Below are 19546 nucleotides of genomic sequence, written 5' to 3' on the forward strand. Positions count from 1 at the left end.
GGCTGAAGCAGATAATCAATATGATTTGATCACTTTTGACTTTTTGACTGTCAATCTGGTTAGACAAATACCTACAATGGGTGGGTTGGACAAGGTATGACTGTATCTGTTGGAGTATAGAAGATGAAAGGCAGATCATGAGGATTGATGACAGCACGGATTGGAGACGGTCTTACCTCTTCTGAAGGAATATGGAATCATGGTTTAAAATATAAGTATCTCAGTGAAAGCATGGATTTAAAAGAATACTTTACTCTCCTCTCGCCTGGAAAATTATGTATCTTTGGAACCTTTTTTTCCAATAAGTGGTAGAAACAGAAAAAAAAAATGATTTGAATATTTTTATGGCAGGGGTAGGGATATTCTTCATGTGTAAAGGGGTAAATTGTTACCACATCAACCGTAATCTTATTGACGGGTGTAGCTGAGTGGATGATGGGCCTGTTCATTTCAGTACGAACACTAATGTTTCTGCATCTACCACCTCCCCAGGCTGTGCATTCCAGACACCCACCATTCTCGATGCCCCTCACATCTCCTTTGAAATTACCCCCTCTCACCTTAAATGCATGTCCACTGGTATGAGGCATTTTAGCCCTGGGAAAAATGATACTGCCTGCCTACTCCAGCTATGCCTCTTATAACCTTATAAACCTCTAACAGATCTTCCCTCAGCCTCCGCCACTCCAGAGAAAACAACCCAAGTTTGGCCAATGTCTCGTTATGCACAAGCCCTCTAACCTAGCAGTAGCCTGAGATAAAATTCTGCTGAGAATGCATTTTATACACCCAGTGCACCAAGTGTGTGCAGGCTGTTCATACATATTTGAACTTCATTTTGTTTTTAGTTTGCACTCAGCAATTCAAACCAATTAATCTATTTAAATTCATGTTGTCCACAGCCCTGATCTCATTTAATAATCTCACCTCTTCACTCAATTGTCCACGCCAGATTTTGATTACAAGAGGATTCTTTTCAACTCTAAAATCCGTTCAGTGCACATTTATGCAAGAACTGCTGTCACAAACTGTTCATTAGCAGCGGAGACATTCAACCCCATCCATGCCACAGATAAGGAATCTAATCTAAGAAAAATTGGGCTCCTGGGAGTTTGAGGAAGTGATAATTCATTCTGTAGCAAACCTTCCTTGTTTTAAGACATCCATAACATTGCTATGTAAATTATACATTTCTGATATTCAATGTATAAAAAAAGATTTCTTTGGCTACAGCACCTTAGATGCAACACTAATCTATATGAAAAATGCATTCTATGTTTTTCATTGTTAAAATGCAACAAAATTCTAAATTCCCAAATTTCTTTAATAAAGCTCTTGCACACAAAGCTGTTCAGAACAGCATTAACACCAATTGTAAGGAATTGATTTATTATTGAACCACACTGACAAAGCTTGCACCTTGTAATTTTATCAGATTGCTGCTTTACCTGTGGCAGCATTGTTGACTGTATTGAGTCGGAATTCACACACTGGACATGTTACTGGTTAATCTGTCTGCCTTGCAACGTGCTTGGTTTCTCATCTGTCTCATTTTCCTTGATGCTGGGCATGACATGACTTTCCTGTGAATTTCCACAATCTGTTCCACAATCAAGGCTTTTACTTCAGAAATTTATAAGCTTTTGGTTTATCTTTGTTTAGTTTTCAAAATGCACCAAAGGGGTGTATCCTAATGTTAGAATCTAGAACTTTCAGTAGTACTCGCTACTGAAGAGGTTGTTTATTCATTCCAGACTGCAGATTTTAGAAGCTGGAGCCAAAAAGAAACAAAAGAACTCAATAGGTCAAGCAACATCTATAGTAGGAAACAGACAGGTGATGTTTCTAGTCAGAACCCTACAGAGAGAAGGGAACCAACATAAAGAGGTGATGGAGAGGGTGGATTGGAGCTTTCAAGTGAAAGGTGCATCGAGGTGAGGAGAGATGATTGGCAGATCTTCAAGAGGTGGTGCCTCAAGAACGTGGTGTCCATTATTAAGGATCCTCACCATCCAAGGCATGCCCTTTTGTCATTACTACCGTTAAGGAGGTGGTACAGGAGCCTGAAGACCTACACTCAACATTTTAGGAACAGCTTCTTGCCCTCAGCCATCAGATGTCTGAAGGTCCGTGGATCCATGCACACTACCCTCTTTTACACTATTTATTTATTTTCTTGTCATTGTAACCCGAAGTACAAAATAAACAAACCAAGAAGAAATTGCTTACAACAGTCCTAAAGCAATCTCACCAACACCTTATAAAGCCTCAGCAGGACATTCTTGCTCTGATATTCTAGTCCTAAGAAAGCCTCTGAACTTTGTAGCAACTGGTGTGGTTCAAGGACCCACTTCAGACTGGAGAGGATGTATTGGGCAGGTGATCAGTGAGCTTGGATGGTTTGCTGATGATCTCAACCATTAGTTCAATCCCTCTCTATGCCACCCTGACTCTTAACCAACTCATGAACAAAGTGCAGACCTCACTGGCAGGGCCAACACTTGCCGCCAACCTCCAGACACCCCTCATCTGAATGGCTCGACATGGTGAATGTCTCCATTTATAACATAGTCACACAGAAAAAATGCTGGAGGAACTCAGCAGGTCAGACAACATCTAAAGGAAAGGAGATGTTGTGGGCTAATACCCTTCATCAGGACAGGGTCTCGGTCTGAAATGTCAACTCTTTATTCCTCTCAATAGACGTTGCCAGACTTGCTGAATTCCTCGGCATTTTGTGTGTCTTAATCTGGATTTCCAGCAATAGCGGAATCTCTTATGTTTATGATCCAACTATAACATGGTCTTTTCTAAAGGCTCCCATCCCCATACTAAGCTTCTCAGCCTGGCTGTCGATGGAAGGTGATGGCTAGATAAAAATGAATTGGAAGCAATTCTTGTGAATTCACCACCATAAATCCACTGGGCTGAATGGTCTGAGGTGTGCCCTACATAATCCCATTTCTGCAGTGTATGAATGGAGGGAAAACGAGCTGGTCTTTATCCAGTGCCCAAAGTGCAAAGAGTGGTTTGCCACAGGGATGGTTACTGGGATTCAATTTACCAGCGATATAGCATTGGAAACACCTAAAACCACAAAATATTTTGTGACTAAATGACACCAAGATGAGCAAGTGGAAGTTGCAAAGAGGGTTAAAGAAAAGGAGTGACTGAGCAAAAATTTGGAAACTGTTCTACATTGTGGGAAAATATGAAACTGTACATTTTAGCAGGAGAAATGAAAAAGTATATTATCTAAATGATGAGAGATTGCAAAGGGGTTTGGGTATTCTGGAGCACTATTCACAAAGGTCTGGTATGTAGGTACCGAAGTAATAAAGGAAACTGCAGAATGCTTGTGTTTATTGTGAGGGGAATTGAATACAAAAGCAGAGAGGCTTCATTTATTGAGGGTACTGGTGAAATCATGTCTGCAGTACATGTACCCTTTTGATCTCCTTAATTAAGGAAGGATAGCTATACTGGAAGCAGCTCAAAGATTTACTCCATAAATACCTGGAATGGGCAGGTTGTCTTATGAAGAAAGATTTGACAGGCTCTGCTTCTGTCCGCTGGAATTTAAACTGTAAGAAAATCTTGTTGTACAGTCTCATTACATTTTGCATACAGAAGAGGCAAATTTTGGAAGTCATGTCTTTTTCACATTCCATTATTATAATACGTATCTTCAGTTTTATTTTTTAGAGTTCTTTTATTGTTAAGAACTTTGTACATTCTTTCAGATATAATTAAGTTGCTCTCGGAAGGAACAGAACCAGGCTGGACTACCATTATAGAACTGTTCAACTATCTGCCAAGCGACAGTCATTTTGAAAATCCAACTGGAGTGGAATGAGCGTGTGATTAGAGGAGGGAGCATTATATGGATGAAGCTTGCATCCATTGGAGCTCAGAAAAACAGGAGTGACCTTGAAAAAGAAGGAGAATTGTGGGCCATGCTACGTTGGAGCCAGAATCTGTGGTGACACTTGTGGTTGGCTCTCAGCACGCTCTCAGCTATGTTGGTTGTTAATGATGCATTTCATTCTACGTTCTGAAATACACATGATAAATAAACTTTAATCTTGAACATATAGAGAGAGAATGGATGTGAAGAGGATCTTTCCTCCGGTGGGAGAATCAGGATCTACTGGCCACTGTTTGCCCTTGTGATACAAGGATAAGGTATTCTTATCAGAATTTTCTCTTTGGAATTTGTCTTAAAAAGGTGAAACATGAACCTTTGGACATTTTTCAAGAAGAGCTAGATAGATTCTTCATGGCAATGGGGTGAAACATTTTCGGGAACAAACAGGTATTATGAACTGAGGTTGCCATCAGAACAACCATGATCATATTGAATGGTGGATCAGCTTTGAGGGATCTCCTTCTGCTAGTTTACATGTTTGTAATTATTAAACCATACCCACACATCTCAATGAAATATTATCAATATTGATTATATAGCTAATTGTTTAATTATAAATCATTCACTAACCTGAATATATAAAAAAGGACAAGCAACCAGCATTCTGAAATTGCCTATTGTTTTTAAGTAAAAACCTATTGTCTGAATGTCTTACTATCTTGCAGTGTTTCATGGAACAGCAAAGTGAGCGAGATGTCACGATAGAAAATCTCCCTCACAGAAAGTGAGAAAGGCATCAGTTTTACAGCAGGACCTTATTTTTGTGACTGCCCAGGCTACAGCACACACTACACTCTCTCCTTTCAGAGCTTTTCCAAGCATTCATCGCTTACTCCTTAGCTTAAGTTAAAGAACATTAAATAGTACAGCACATGAACATGTCCTTTGACCCACAACGTTGTAACAAAATCATTAAAGTAGTAATTAAATCCCTAAATAAACTAATCTCTTCTACTTACACAATGTCGGTATCTCTGCATTTTTTTGCTCATTTAAGTACCTCTTAAATGCCTCTTTTGGATCCACTTCCCCCGCCATTCCTGACAGCCCATTCTGTATAAGAAAACTTTGCCTACACATCTCCTACGGACTTATGCCCTCTAGCTTCAGAACTTGCCCCTTAGTATTAGACATTTCAGCTCTGGGATAAAGACAGTATACCCCATCTACATTTCTCATAATTCTATAAAATTCGATCAGGACTTCCTTTAGCCTGCACTGCTCCAGAGAAAACAACCCAAGTTTGTCTATCCTCTCTTTATGACAAATGTCCACCAGCTTTAGCTGCCTGGGAACTGTGGACAGAACAAATCACAGTTGGTCCCTGCAAACATTGGGGCAAAATTAGTCTTTTGCAAGTCACAGTATGGGATTCCTTCATTCTTTAAGCTAGATTCACCTGCTTATTTACAGGGACTGTGGAAAATGGACAATGATCTGCCAACCATTCATTAATTTCCTGAATTAAAAATGGAATTTTAATCTAAACACAATGGTGAAGAAGTGTAGTTTGATTGATTAAAAACATGAACTTTGCATTCATATTGTCCATAATAGATAAAGTATGCACAGTGTGGCCCTAGTAGCTTAAAAGCCAAATATGTTTCTTTAAATTATATTCACTATTTTAACGTAGAAAATGTGTCCAAGCCGGTTCATTTAAATAAGGTGCTCCTAACAAGACAATCTAGTTGAGTAAAGCTAGAATGGCTTAGCCTAAAAAAAATGCGGTGCACATGCGGTGTCACAGAAGTGTAACAGTTAGCATGACACTATTGCAGCTCAGGGCATTGCAGTACAGAGTTCAATTCCAGTGTCCTCTGTACATCCTCCCTGTGAAATTAGTGGATTTTCTCCAGGTCCCCCAGTTTCCTCCCACAGTCCAAAGATGTACTGGGTAGGCTAATTGGTCATTGTAAATTGTGCTGTGAATAGGTTAGGTTTAAATCTGGGTTGTGGGCAGTGTACCTCGATGGGCCAGAAAGGCCTATTCCACAATGTCTCTCTAAATAAATAAATAACAGGAAAAGCCCTCCCCACTATTCAGCGCATCTACAAGGAGCACTGCCACAAGGAGACAGCACCCATCATCATCAAGGGTCTCTGCCATCCAGGCCAGGCTCTCTTCTCATTGCTGCCATCGTGGAGGACGTACAGGAGCTTTAGGTCCCACTTCACCAAGTTCAGGAACAGTGGTTACCCTTCACCTATCAGGCTCCTGAACCAGATTAGGTGGATAACTTCTTTCACCTGAACACTGAACTAATTCCACAGCCTACAGGCTCGCTTTCCAGGACTTTACAACTCATTTCCTCAGTACCTATTTATTTATTATTACTTTTTTGTATTTGCACAGTTTGGCATCTCTTGTTTGTTTGCCAGTCTTTGCTTGTGAGCAGCTTCATCGATTCTATTGTATTTCTTTGTTCTACTATGAATGCCTGCAAGAAAATGAATCTCAGCATAGTATACATACACACACTTTGATAATGTATTTACTTTGAGCCTTGAACATAAAGCTAAGTAACGGGTAAACGTTGCACACAACATTGTGGGTTAATTCCCTCCTCCTCATCGGACTCCTCAGCATACTCCGTGTACTGCAAGAGAGTCAGCATAAATAAAGAGCTCAGCTAGATATGTTTGAGTCTTTAATGCACCTGATGTTTGATACTTACCAATACAAAAAAAAATCATTGGGAAAGGCTTTAACTCCAGAAGACAGAATGTCTTTCTCCATACACACAATCCATCTATAACATTCTTACTGAAACCGAGAACAGAGACTCCGGGTGTTGATAATCTACAAAACATTTTAAACCCTCACACTAAATCTTCTGGGTGATATAATTGACAGAATACCTTCTCCCAATTCCCAAAATGTTATTTTCTTAAAACAAACACGCAGTTTATCATTTATAACCTTTTGAGTGAATATCTGTCTGGATCTTTCAAAGTCCCTGAATCTTATACAGTGTGCCAAGGTTTTCTCACCCAGCTGAACTATTTGCCAGTGTGACTCTCATCAACCCCCCACTTCATTCTTTTGGAACATTTATTAGGTCATCTGAAGTCTCCTATTCTCCAGCCGGCAATGGTTGAGTGACCTTCCCCCACATCCCCTCAATTTATATTTCCAAGATCGGATATCATCTTGGTGGCTCTATGCTGCACTTTCTCAGGGGAAATAATATCATTTCACAGGTATAGTGACCAATACTTGATGCAGTGCTGAATGCAATCTCTCACAATATTACCTTTTTTATTTGTATTCAGAGATAGAGAATGAGTGACAGAGAGAGAGAGAGAGAGAGAGAGAGAGAGAACAGTGGACAAGTGAGATAGGAAGATAGAGAGAAATTGTGATAGAGAAATAGATAGAGACAGAAACAGAGAGAGAGAGAGAGAGAGAGGGAGAGGAAAACAGTGGACTAGTGAGATAGGAAGATAGAGAGGAATTGTGTAAGAGAAATAGATAGAGACAGAAACAGAGAGAGAGAGAGAGAGAGGAGAACAGTGGACAAGTGAGATAGGAAGATAGAGAGAAATTGTGATAGAGAAATAGATAGAGACAGAAACAGAGAGAGAGAGAGGAAAACAGTGGACTAGTGAGATAGGAAGATAGAGAGGAATTGTGTAAGAGAAATAGATAGAGACAGAAACAGAGAGAGAGAGAAAGACAGATACAGAAATAGAGAGGGGGGAAGAGAGAGGGAGGGAGAGAGGGAGGGGGGGAGAGAGAGAGAATGTTTAAAGCTCATATTCATGTGCCAAGTGAAAGAAAGATTAAGCATTCTACAAATAAGCAACCTAAATTATAGTACACTTCCAGTCCCCGGAAACCTGTATTCAAATAGAATGACCTACATCTGGATCATCTTGGGGGACATAATTATTTGCAATTTTCTTTCACACTTGACAGCCCACAATACTTCAGCTATGCCACCTCTTACGTCGACATGGCTAATTAAACCTGCAGGAGAAATTTTACAAGAAAGTCCACAATTTCTGTTGCAACAAATCAATGAACTGTCTGGCCTAGTCTGCCAACTCAAACCGGCTGTGAGTGTTGGACATGTGCGAACTGCAGTGGACCCACGGATGTGCGGGTCTTCGTCTTGCGTGATGTTGGTGCCTTCTTTCTCCGCCTACGCCTTAAGTAAATATTTCGAAGTAGGCAAAGCCGGCGTTAGTCCAACGGGTAGCCAGATACTGTGGCGTTGAGACTGAGTGCTTCAGAAAGCAGAGTCCCCGCTGAACCGCGCTGAGATATTAAAATAACAACAAACAGCCATAGATCTGGGGCGACATTTAGCTGCTGCCGAAAGTACTGAGAAATCGCTCAACACGCGCCGAACTTACACAGTCCCTGTTTATCTAACCTGTGTTTAGGGGGTTAAACATTTGGCCCTGTTGACGAGATACCTGGACGCAGCCCAGGCTTAGAGTGCATATGGTTTATTTAAGCACCTTCTACTCGCTTCACCGGCAAGTCTCCTCGCATCAAACATATGATCTTACTGTAAATAATTTATGGAACTAGAACTGGTATTTTTCGTTTAGTTCTGTGATATCATTTTGAATCCCTGCAACACTTCTCCACGACGACTTAATAAAAAACGGAAAATAGGTTTGCTCAGTGGAGAGAGAGAGAGAGAGAGAGAGAGAGAGAGAGAGAGAGAGAGAGAGAGAGAGAGAGAGAGAGAGAGAGAGAGAGAAGAAAAAACACGGTCGCTTCAGCTATGTCCTTGCCTTGCGTCTGACAGCCAAACACGAGCAGTACTTTACAGTGTCTCCGCGCATCCAGACTTTCATGGTGAAGACAGACAGAAACTCCAGGGAGAATGAAACAGAGTAAATGCTTAAAGCTATGAACAGCAGCCAACAGAGGGTTATGTTGGCAAAATCCGGGGGGGTGGGGGGTTACAGGATTTTTTTTTTAAACCTCTGGTACCTCATGAATTGTAAAGTATATAACTGTTCAATTGTTTCCCCGGTTAGGAAACTGGGTTTCCAAAGTTGTTTAATGGCAAAAAGGTTGCTTTACAGAAATCACTTTTCTATAACCGGGGAACTACTCACTGTAAGAAACAAAGTGTCTATATCACTACTGCGAATGGAGAGAGAGAGAGCGGGAGAGAGAGAGGGAGACAGAGAGAGAGAAAGAGAGCGAGAACACCAGAGAGATCACTGTACACAACTGGGTCTGTGCAGTGCCAGAAGCTCGTCTGTCCTCGGGAAAGGCGAGTAAACCCCTTGTTTTCACCAAACAGACGACGGCACATGGCTGAGCGAGACTTCACGGGGAACTGTGTAGATGCCCCCGTGACAGTCTGCGAGATGGAGGGGTCAGAGAAGAGGGCACTTCCGCACCTTGCGCCAAGGAAGTGCCGACTGGACAAGCCCGGCCGAAGTGTGACTGCCTCGATAACGGAAGTCCAATTTACAATTGTGTAAAGCAAGTGAGTGGAATAAATCGATCTGCCTTACCACACTGTCTTCGCAGATTCGGGTTCAAATAAACGTTACTCCGAAAGGTTGCTCCTTGGTTGCTCTCGGTTATATCCTAAATCAGAGAAACAAATGCAGTCTGTTAAAATTCGCACTCCAGAATCTTCCAGCTGTCCTACACACGCACACGGAGGGCTTTCCGATGATTTGATTTTCTGTCAGTATTGCATCAATCTGTTCCGCCCCTATCTTTCCGCTGGGTTTTAAACCTACCTGCAGTGTTCCCTACACGAGAGAAAACTGAGGTAAAGTCATAGTGCGCCAGCGTCCCGGGGTCCTGGCAAGTCTGAAGTCTCCCCTCCTTCACCCCACCTGACTGAAATCTGTTGTCTACAGAGTCAGTCGCTGAGGATTTATTATGTGTATATAGACCCGTGTGTAACCCTGCATGCACACCCTCCAGTTCAACTCATAGGACTATACACCACACATTCAAGAGAGAGAGAGAGAACACATAGGAGGTTTGGGGGTGGGGGAGGGGGGAGTACTTTTAACTCCTTACTCGCTTGCTCTGCATTTCTAAGGAGAAAACGTTCCCAGTCCAAGTTTAGTTGCACGGACCGAATCTCGACCTGCGGCTTCCAACCCTCTTGGACACGATTTAACATTTTCCTACACCAGAACAAAAATCACACTGGAACTCTCTTCCCACCCAGTTTTCTAACTGTTGCCTATTGAAGGCAAACGGGTATTTAAAAAGTAGAGGAGATTAGGAATAGACAATGGGACATCTACAGAGAGGGAAACAAGGTTTCCTGATGACAGTACGTCAAAAATACTTAATAGTAGCAAACTCCTTTAAGTGTAAAGGGTATGTGGAGATAGAGACTGAGGGAGGAAGAGCACACTTCACCCTCTACAAATTGTGATTAACCTCACTGATGAATAGGCTTGAGAATTTCAAATGTTCAGGCTCTTCCATAGCCAACAGTGGTTAACTTAGCTTTTGACTTCCCATTCCCATTCTGACATGTTTGTCCATGGCCTCCTCTACTGCCATGATGAGGCCACACTCTGCTTGGAGGAATGGCACCGTGTATTCAGCCAGGGTAGCCTCCAACCTGCTGCCATGAATGCTGATTTCTCTAATTTCCAGTAATTTCTCACTCCCTCCATCCTTCCCTCTTTTTCCATTCTCCATTCTGGTTAATCTGTCACCTCTTCTCTTCTGTTAACCTGCCCATTACCTCTCGCAGATTCCCCTCCTTCCTTTTCTTCCATGGTCCACTGTCCTCTCTTATCAGATTCTTTCTTCTTCAATCCTTTACTTCTTCCATCTATCACCTCCCAGCTTCTTACTTTCTTCCCCCCATCTCAGCCATCCACCTTCCCCTCATCCAGTCTCAACTAACATCTGCCTGTTTGTACTCCCTCCCTTCCCTCCTCCCAACTTCTTATTCTGACTTCTTCTCCCTTCCTCTCCAATCCTGATGAAGGGTCTAAAACTTAAACTGTTTTTTGAGTTGCTCCAGCATGTTGTGTGTGTTTCTTAGGATTTTTAGCACCTGGAGAATCTCTTATGTTTGTGCTTGGTTAATTGTGTCAGTTTACATATATCTTGAGTGCAGAGGATTAATTGCGCAGCATCAACTTTTATTAAAACAAGTGTGTAATTACGCATTTGGTGGAAGTTCATCCCTCCTCCATCACCAAAAATTCCCATTGAATACTCAGGGAGTAGATGCCTTCACCCCCTACCCTCTCTCACCTCCTTTCTTGCCATCTTTCCCAACTGTTTGCTAGTCCACAATCACAGTTCCTTTCAATTAATTTCTGGTGCGATTGCTGCATTCTGCAGGAAGATTTTGAACACTGCGCAGGATTGATGTGGTATCATCAGAAGCTGGGCAGCCCTGGCAACATCTCATCAAACTCCACAAAGGCTCCATTGTTTTTCCATTGTGAAAAATGTAACTCTCTTCATTTTTCTCCTGTGTTTGTCAATTCGGTCTCACTGACTGTGAACTAGTCCCTCAGGCACAACCATATTACAGAGGCTATTTAAAAATATCCTTTCGAAGGAAAAGGGTCCCTATTGTTTCTCCTTTACTGGGCTCCTCTTGGAATGCTTCACCGTCAAGCAAATCAGAAGTGACTTACAGCAGAAATGTGAAAGTAAAAATCCAAGCAATTATGCACAGCTCATGAAGAAAATGATCGTATATAAATTAACCTTTAAATATTTGACATTGCAAATGTTTATGCCTTGTGTTATTGGGCCCATTTCTACCTTTGCAACACTACTTGGCTCTTGAACTGTCTCAGTCTGTCTGCTGCTGAAGGGCTTATCTGATGTTTTATTACCTTTAAACTTGGTTATTCCAACACATTCCTGGCAAACCTCGCTCAATCCATTTTCTATGAACTGGAGTCAGAAGAATCAGAATCAGGTTTACTATCATTGTCATGTGTTGTGAAATTTGTTGTTATATGGCAGCAGTACTGCATAGTACATAAAAATTACAAGTTACAATAAGAAATTTTTAAAAAGTAGTGCAAAAATGAGGTAGTGATCACAGGTTCATGGTCCATTCAGAAATCAAATAGCAGAGGGGAAGAAGCTGTCCATAAAATGTTGAGTGTGTGTCTTCAGACTTCTGAACCTATTCCCTGATGATAGTAATGAGAAGAGGGCATGGCCTGGATGCTGAGGGTCCTTAATGTTAGATGTTGTCTTCTTAAGGTATCACCTGTACAAGATGTACCCGATGGTGGGTGGGCATCAACTTGAATCTGCCTGATCATGCCCTAATCTGATCTGATCTGATCTACTCATACATTATCTCCTGGCATGCTAACACACACCAGCTGCTGGCAACGCCTCGATTCGGAAACTCTCATTGTTTTCAGAGCCATCTGTCAACAAGGCAACGTCGCAGAGAGGAAAGATCTTGGCCTGCCCTTTCTCTTTTTTTCTCCATCCCAAAAGTGCTGGGGCTCATCACTCACACTGATGAGATGGCCTATAAAGAGGAGGTGGCAAATTTCAAAGCCTGGCACTTGGCAAATAACCTATTGGCCCACGTCAGTAAGACAAAGGGGATTGTTATCAACTTTAGAACTCACACCACTCACACACCTCTTTACGTCAGCAGCACAGCAGTGGAATCTGCAAGCAGTTTCAAATTCCTGGGAGTGCCCTTCTCGCACAACCCCTTCTGATCCAAGCCCACATCCTACTCAATCAAGAAAGCTCACCAATGCCTTTACCTTCTAAGGTGGCTGATGAGAGCTGGTCATTGCACATCAATACTCATGTCCTTCTACAAATGTGCAATAGAGAGCATCTTAACACGCTGCATCACTGCATTGCATGGAAATTGCACTGCAGTGTACAGGAAGGCACAACTGTCTACAACAAAAGGAAGACTAATCAAAAATGCCCAACGCATCACCGGCACCAGCCCACCCGCCATGAAAGACATACATACAAAAAGGTGTAAGATAAGGGCCTGTTACATCAGGAAGGATCCTACCTGCCCTGCTTATGGACTGTTTGTCTCACTCCCATCAGGGTGGATGCTACATAGCATACAGGACCACCAGACTCAAAAAGTGTCACTTTCCCAAAGGAGTAAAGCTGATCAACACCTCCACTCATGAACTTATCCCTCCACACACCCCACCATGTCTACTTTATTATCTCTTGTCAGTCAACTTATGTTCATACATTGTGTGCCTACCGTTAATTTATTTACATACAATCAATGTATGTGCATAAGCAATCTTAAATATATACATTTAGTGTGCTTTTTTATTATTGTGTTCTTTATCTTATTGTGTTTTTTTTCAGATGCATCAGATCTGGAGTAACAATTCTGTTCTTCTTTACATTGTGTACTGGAAATGACATTAAACAATCTTGAACCTTGAACCTTAGAACCCTCCAATGTGCCTCTCTAATGCATGTCCTCAAATTTGATTGATGAAGCAGCCAACATAGTGTAGTGGTTAGTGTAACACTATTACAGTGCCAGTGACCTAGGTTTAATTCATACCGCTGTTTGTAATGAGTTTGTACATTCTCCCTGCCTGAGTTTCCACCAGGTACCCAAATTCCAAGCAGGTTAATTGGTTACATGGGTGTAATTGGGCAGCGTGGGCTCATTAAGCTGGAAGTGCATGTTACTGTATAAAAAAATAATCAAAGACCCAGCCACCTCTGGCATTTTCTCCCCTTGGGCATGAAAGCATCTACCACCAGGTTCAAGGCTAATCTGAAAAAGTGACTTGAAAGATAAAGATTAGCTTTATTTATTAAATGTACATCGGATCATCAAAACATAGAGTGAAATGTGTTGTTTGTGTCAATGACCAACACAGTCTGAAGGTCTATTGGGTGCCGTCTGCTAGTGCCATGCTCCTAGTACTAACATAGCATGCCCGCAACTTATGTGGGGGAAACTGGAGCACTTGGAGGAAACCCTCACAATCATGGGAGAACATACAAACTCCATACAGACTGCAGCAGGGATTGAACCCTGATTGTGATCACTGGCACTGCGAAGAATTTCGCTGTTTCACTACCATACTTTCCAAGATGCTCAAGTAGGGAACGGTGCAACTTAATAGGAAGTTGTTGTTGCAATGGACAACTCAACAGCTCGCAGATTTCCTGTCGACCATCAACTGCCTACGTATTTGCACTATTCCTATATTAATCCCATTTTTATTCTCCCTACATTCATATTAACTCCCCCAGATATTCACCGACACACTCAGGGCAATTTACAGTGGCCAGTTAATCTACCAGTCCAAACATGGTCAACAGCACATCCTAATAAACATTGTCTTATAAGGAGATGGCTGGGCATGTTTATATTACAAATGTCATGTCATTTACACTGTAGCTGTCATTTGATTTGAGATCAAATTAACTTGAAGGGGACTTTTCTCTCAACTCACGTTAGTCATTCAGACCTGAGTAACACTCAAAATTCAGCACGTGTCTTTTCCCTTACATGTACTTGTGCACATGACAATACTTGTGTTCCATGTTTAAAGATGGACTTTAGTGGCATTTCTCCTTCATAGTTGCTTCAGTACAGTCAGCATAGAAACAGATCTTTCTTCCCATCGAGTCCAATCATTTCCACTGCTATTTTCCCACATTTTCAACATGCACCCCTCACTCCATGCCTAAACACCAAGCCCTGCGTCCAATTAAACTATCAAGCTGCAAGTCTTTGGTACGTGGCCAGAAAGCGGAGCTCCAGGCAGAAACGTACATGATCACAGGAAGAACACTGGATGCCAGGATTGAATCTAAGTTGCAGGAGCTGTGAGACAGCAGTTCTACTCGCCGTACTCTGGTGTCAGCCAGGCCTTTCATTCTGTGTGTCTGGTGTAACATGATTACAGTCCAAGAACAAACTTACCTCTTGCTTCTAAAAATAGGTACCTCTCAGAAGTGGGCTAGCTTCCCGCTTCAAGATTCCTTCCTGGAATTTATCCTCTTCCCTGTGAAACAGTACTGTAAAAAATCATTCTTGGCTGAATGAGAGGAACACCCTGCCATGGGTGATGGTAGAGGCAGATACACTAGGGACAGTTAAGAAACTCTTACAAGATGATAGAAAAATGAAGGGGTGAAGGGTTAGATAGCTGTGAGGAGTTTATAAGGTTGGCACAACATCATGGGACAAAGAGCCCGCACTATGAGGTAGTGTTCTATGTTCTCAGCACACAAATTGATTTCAGCTTCTGAAATTTATGCTCTACTGAGGTTAATGAAATTCAACTTCAGAACCAGTGTTTAACACACAAATTACATGATTAACAGAGGACAAGTATCTACCCGAGTTTGTTTATATAGCTGATAGTCTAAACTGTATTTATGGTTAAGGTTGTCATAGCCAAGGGGAGGGGGTGTGGAAGTGATAAGCTCACACTACCTAGTAAATGCTCCCAATGGAGTGCATCTCAAATCATCTCAGACAACCAAATCCAGGTCCTGGCTTTCAATTGTGGCTCAGCTACTAAGCCTAACAGAACCATTTCTACTGACAGGAGAAGGTGCAAAGGCAGGTCACTGGCTCCTTAAAACCAGACGCTACAGGCAGATGGGATTTGTTAGCTATGATTGGTACCTCATTTAGGAGAGGGAAAGCTCTGACCTCAAATCTCCACTGCCTCGTGGCGATACCCACTCCTCAGGAAGGCTTTGGGAGTGAACCCGGAGGAAAAATCCGGAGCTGGAGTCCCTGAGGCAGTCCTACGTTGAGTTCAATGCTTGCGATGCTGCTGGTGCCAAACTGCCGTCTCTGCCGTTCGTTTGGATTCATCGGTTGCATGGAGAGGGGAGGCTTGCTGCATGGGCAACAGCTTGCTCTCCATATCATACTGCTTTGGCTTGCATATTGACCTATTGTAGAGAGCCAGGACACAACTTCCATGACTGACTCTGACCAACGGCGGCCTCAATTCAAACAGACTTTCCTAATATCAGGCATCTTGAAACATTTTAGTACATTAGAGGAAGTACACAAGTGTATGCTGGCATGAAAGAGATCTTTGGATCAAAAATTCCCACCGCTGTCTGTTCAGAGTTTGTATATTCTTTCCATGACCACGTGAGTTTCCTCCAGGAGCTCCGTTTTCCTCCTCATTCCAAAGGGGTACATGTTATGTTATGTAACCCCATAAAAATAATTAAAAGGAAAATAAGGGAGCCGGAAATGTGAGTCGAACTTGGTTTTTCACTTTAAGTGAAGTGTACATGTATGACATGGTGGTGTAATGACCTATGCCATTTACATACTTTTACATATAACCCGCAGTGCATTATGTAAACAACAAAGAATGTTTAATCAACAATATATTTACAATATTACTGAAATAGTAAATACACAACCTTCTCCCCTGCTTAACTATGAACTCCAACTCAATACAAAATACACCTCAACTATATACACAGTATTCTATATAATAGAACTACTATATAGACATCCACAGCATAGTAAATTTTAAATTGTCCCATTCAGGCCTAGGGGTTTAACCTCTGTGGAGGATTTCTTATTCTTGTAAGATAACGTCTTTCCTCATAATGGGGATCATACTGCTTGACTGGTGAAACCCGTGTCTGTGAAACAATCTTAGGTTCCTAGATCTCATCCATGGTGGTTGTAGCAGTTGCCGCTGGGACTGCAGGTGGTGGTTCTGTCAGCTCTGTCCACCTTTCTTCTCCAACAATTGACTCTGCTTTCCTCCATTGATTGATGTGTCATCTCCGGATGATAGCTCCACTGTGTAGGAGAGTGATCCAATTCTATCCTTAATCTTTCCAAGGACCCACTTTTGATCATCTTGGTGGGCCCTCACCAGGACTGCTTCTCCAAAAGTAAAACATTGAACCTCCTTGTTTGAGGAGCATTGAATTTGTCTTAGCTGTTTGTCCTGCATTCAACTTCTGAGATTGGGTTTGAGGAGATGCAAGTATGAAGGCAATGGCTGATCCAGGACCAGCTTAGCTGGTGAGTTGTTGGTCAGGGAGTGTGCTGCATTGTGATGTGTAAGGGAGAAATTAGCAAGCTTCTGATGTAGTGTCAGTGTAGTGTGTCTGCTGATGTTGCTCGCAGTGAGTTCTTCAGACTCCGGACAAACCTTCCCACCAAGCCATTTGCAGCTGGGTGATACGAGGGCTGATTGATAAGTCTGTGGCCTAAGGTAGAAAGAGGCAATTTCAGAAAACCTAGCACATCTATTTTTCAACATAGTCCCCTCCTACATTTACACACTTAATCCAGTGGTCATGGAGCATGTGGATCTTGGACCTCCAGAAACTGTCCACAGCAGGAGTGATTGATAAGTTCGTGGCCTAAGGTAGAAGGAGATGAGTTATACAGCTCTCGTAGAAAGTTTGAAGTTTGAACTCATCAGGGGTGATTGTTAAGTTCCTGGCCTAAGGTAGGAGATGAGATATTAACTTCAAACTTTCTGTATAATCACTCAAAGAGTTGACCTGCATGTGCATGTAACGAGAGCTGTATAACTCTTCTCTTTCTACAGTAGGCCATGAACTTATCAATTACCCCTGCTGTGGACACTTTCTGGAGGTCCAAGATCCGTATGCTCCACGACCGCTGGACTAAGTGTAAGAGGGGACTATGTTGAAAAATAAATGTGCTAGGTTTTCTAAAACTGACTCCTTCTATCTTAGGCCACAGACTTATCAATCACCCCTTGTATGTCTTATTCCATTCATTTTCAGGAATGACTGAAATTGTTCCACCACAGACTGTGGTCCATTGTCCTTGCCTAACTGTTCTGGAACACCAGTCCTTGCAAAGGGGCTCCTCAACACATGACAAACATGAGGAAATCTGCAGATGCTGGAAATTCAAGCAACACACACAAGAAATGCTGGTGGAACGCAGCAGGCCAGGCAGCATCTGTAGGGAGAAGCACTGTCGACGTTTCGGGCCGAGACCCTAGGTCTTCTCCCTATAGATGCTGCCTGGCCTACTGCGTTCCACCAGCATTTCTTGTGTGTGTTCCTCAACACATGATCAGTGTGCAAAGGTATAGTGGAGGCAATTGAGAACACATCTGGCCACTTCGTAGCTGCATCCACTACTACCAAGAAATCTGTGCCCATGAATGGTCTGGCAAAATCCACATGAATCCTCTGTCAGGGCATGCAGGCCATTCCCAGGGATAGGAGAGGCACTGCTCCTGGCATCTTCGAGATATGTTGGCATCCTGAACAGTGCATGGTGAGTTACTCAATCTGCTGATCTATCCCAGGCCACCAGACAAAGTTTGAGCCAATGCTTTCATTTTGACCACATCTTGATGACTGGCATGTAGCTCCTCCAACACTTTAGCACTCAGTTGAGATGGTATAACATCTCTCAATCCCCAGATAAGGCAACCCCTGTTAAGGGCAAGTTCATTCCAGTACTGACAAAAATGGGGGAACTGGGATTTCTGCTGCATATTCCAGCCATTTTGTGCAGCTATGTAGACCTGAGCCAGCATGGGATCTTACAGATTTCCCTTTGGATCATCTCTGCTGTAATATTGAAACTTCTGATTTGTATTAGGTAGAATACATCATGAGGAGCGTCTTCTTTTGTAAATTCTTCAGGTAATTCCTTTTCCGAGGATAAATGGGACAATCCATCAACATTTCTGTGATTAGTCTTCCTCTTGAATTTGATTTTGTAATTGTGTCCTCCGAGAAACAGAGCCCTTATCTGCATTCATGCTGCTGTTAGTGGAACACCCTTCAGTGGATTCAAAATGGACACTAGCCGTTGATGATCAGAAATGAGGATAAACTTGATCCCATATGAGTACAGGTTGAAACCTATTACACCCCAAACCAAGCTCTAGGCCTCTCTGTTAATCTGTGTGTATTTTTCTCCACAGAAGTCAGGGACATGATGCAAATGCTCTGGGGCATTCACTTCCATCACTCACATCATGTGACATGACTGCACCTATCCCATAAGGCCAAGCATCACAAGCAAGCTTCACTGGACGACGTAGATGCCGATATGTGAGAACAATGTCTGACATTACCATTTTTTTGACCTTTTTTAAAGCCACTTCAAATTGTTTTGTCCATTGTCATTTCTTCCTGATGTAGCAAGGTAGTGAGTTCAAGGTGGTGGAGCACAGTTACCAGGTTTGGCAGAAACCTGTTATAGTTAATGGGTTAATTGGTCACATGGGAGTAATTGGGTGGTGCAAGCTTGTTGGGCCAGAAGGACTTGCTACCAAGCTGTATCACTAAATAAAATAAAAAACAGACTTTGTTCCATGAGGAGATTGTCTAGAGTCAATATGTTCAATGATTTCCATCAGTGGTATAATATTCCTACCATGCTATGCTATGGTTTATAGTGAGAGGTTAGGCAGGCTAGGAATTTATTCTGGAGAACATGGGAAATTAAGGGATTACTTTATAGAAGTGTATAAATGTATAGGGTGTATGCAAATTGTCTTTTCCCCAGAGTTGAGGAATCAAGAACCAGAAGATTTAGGCTTAAAGGGAAAGATTTAAGAACTCATACAGAGGGTGGTGAGTACATGGAATGAGCTGCTAAAAAAGTGGTTGAGGCAGGTGTAATAACAACATTTAAAGGACTTTTGTAGGGTCTA

General features: G+C 42.2%; 1 protein-coding gene across 3 annotated transcripts in view; it reads right to left on the reverse strand.

Moving 5' to 3' along the window:
* The window catches only part of celf2 (cugbp, Elav-like family member 2), a 1088079-nt gene that overhangs the window by 903076 nt on the left and 165457 nt on the right, over positions 1-19546 (reverse strand). For 2 of the 3 annotated variants that reach the window (XM_073066515.1, XM_073066516.1), the window contains exon 3: positions 9419-9494. The gene's annotated coding sequence lies outside the window, so the exon portion shown is untranslated. Of the gene's footprint in view, positions 1-9418; positions 9495-9652; positions 9681-19546 lie in introns of those variants that run through there. The other variant, XM_073066517.1, reaches the window with a different exon arrangement.

The sequence above is a fragment of the Hemitrygon akajei genome, chromosome 14 (genome assembly GCF_048418815.1).
Source record: "Hemitrygon akajei chromosome 14, sHemAka1.3, whole genome shotgun sequence".
In the NCBI taxonomy this organism is placed as follows: domain Eukaryota; kingdom Metazoa; phylum Chordata; class Chondrichthyes; order Myliobatiformes; family Dasyatidae; genus Hemitrygon; species Hemitrygon akajei.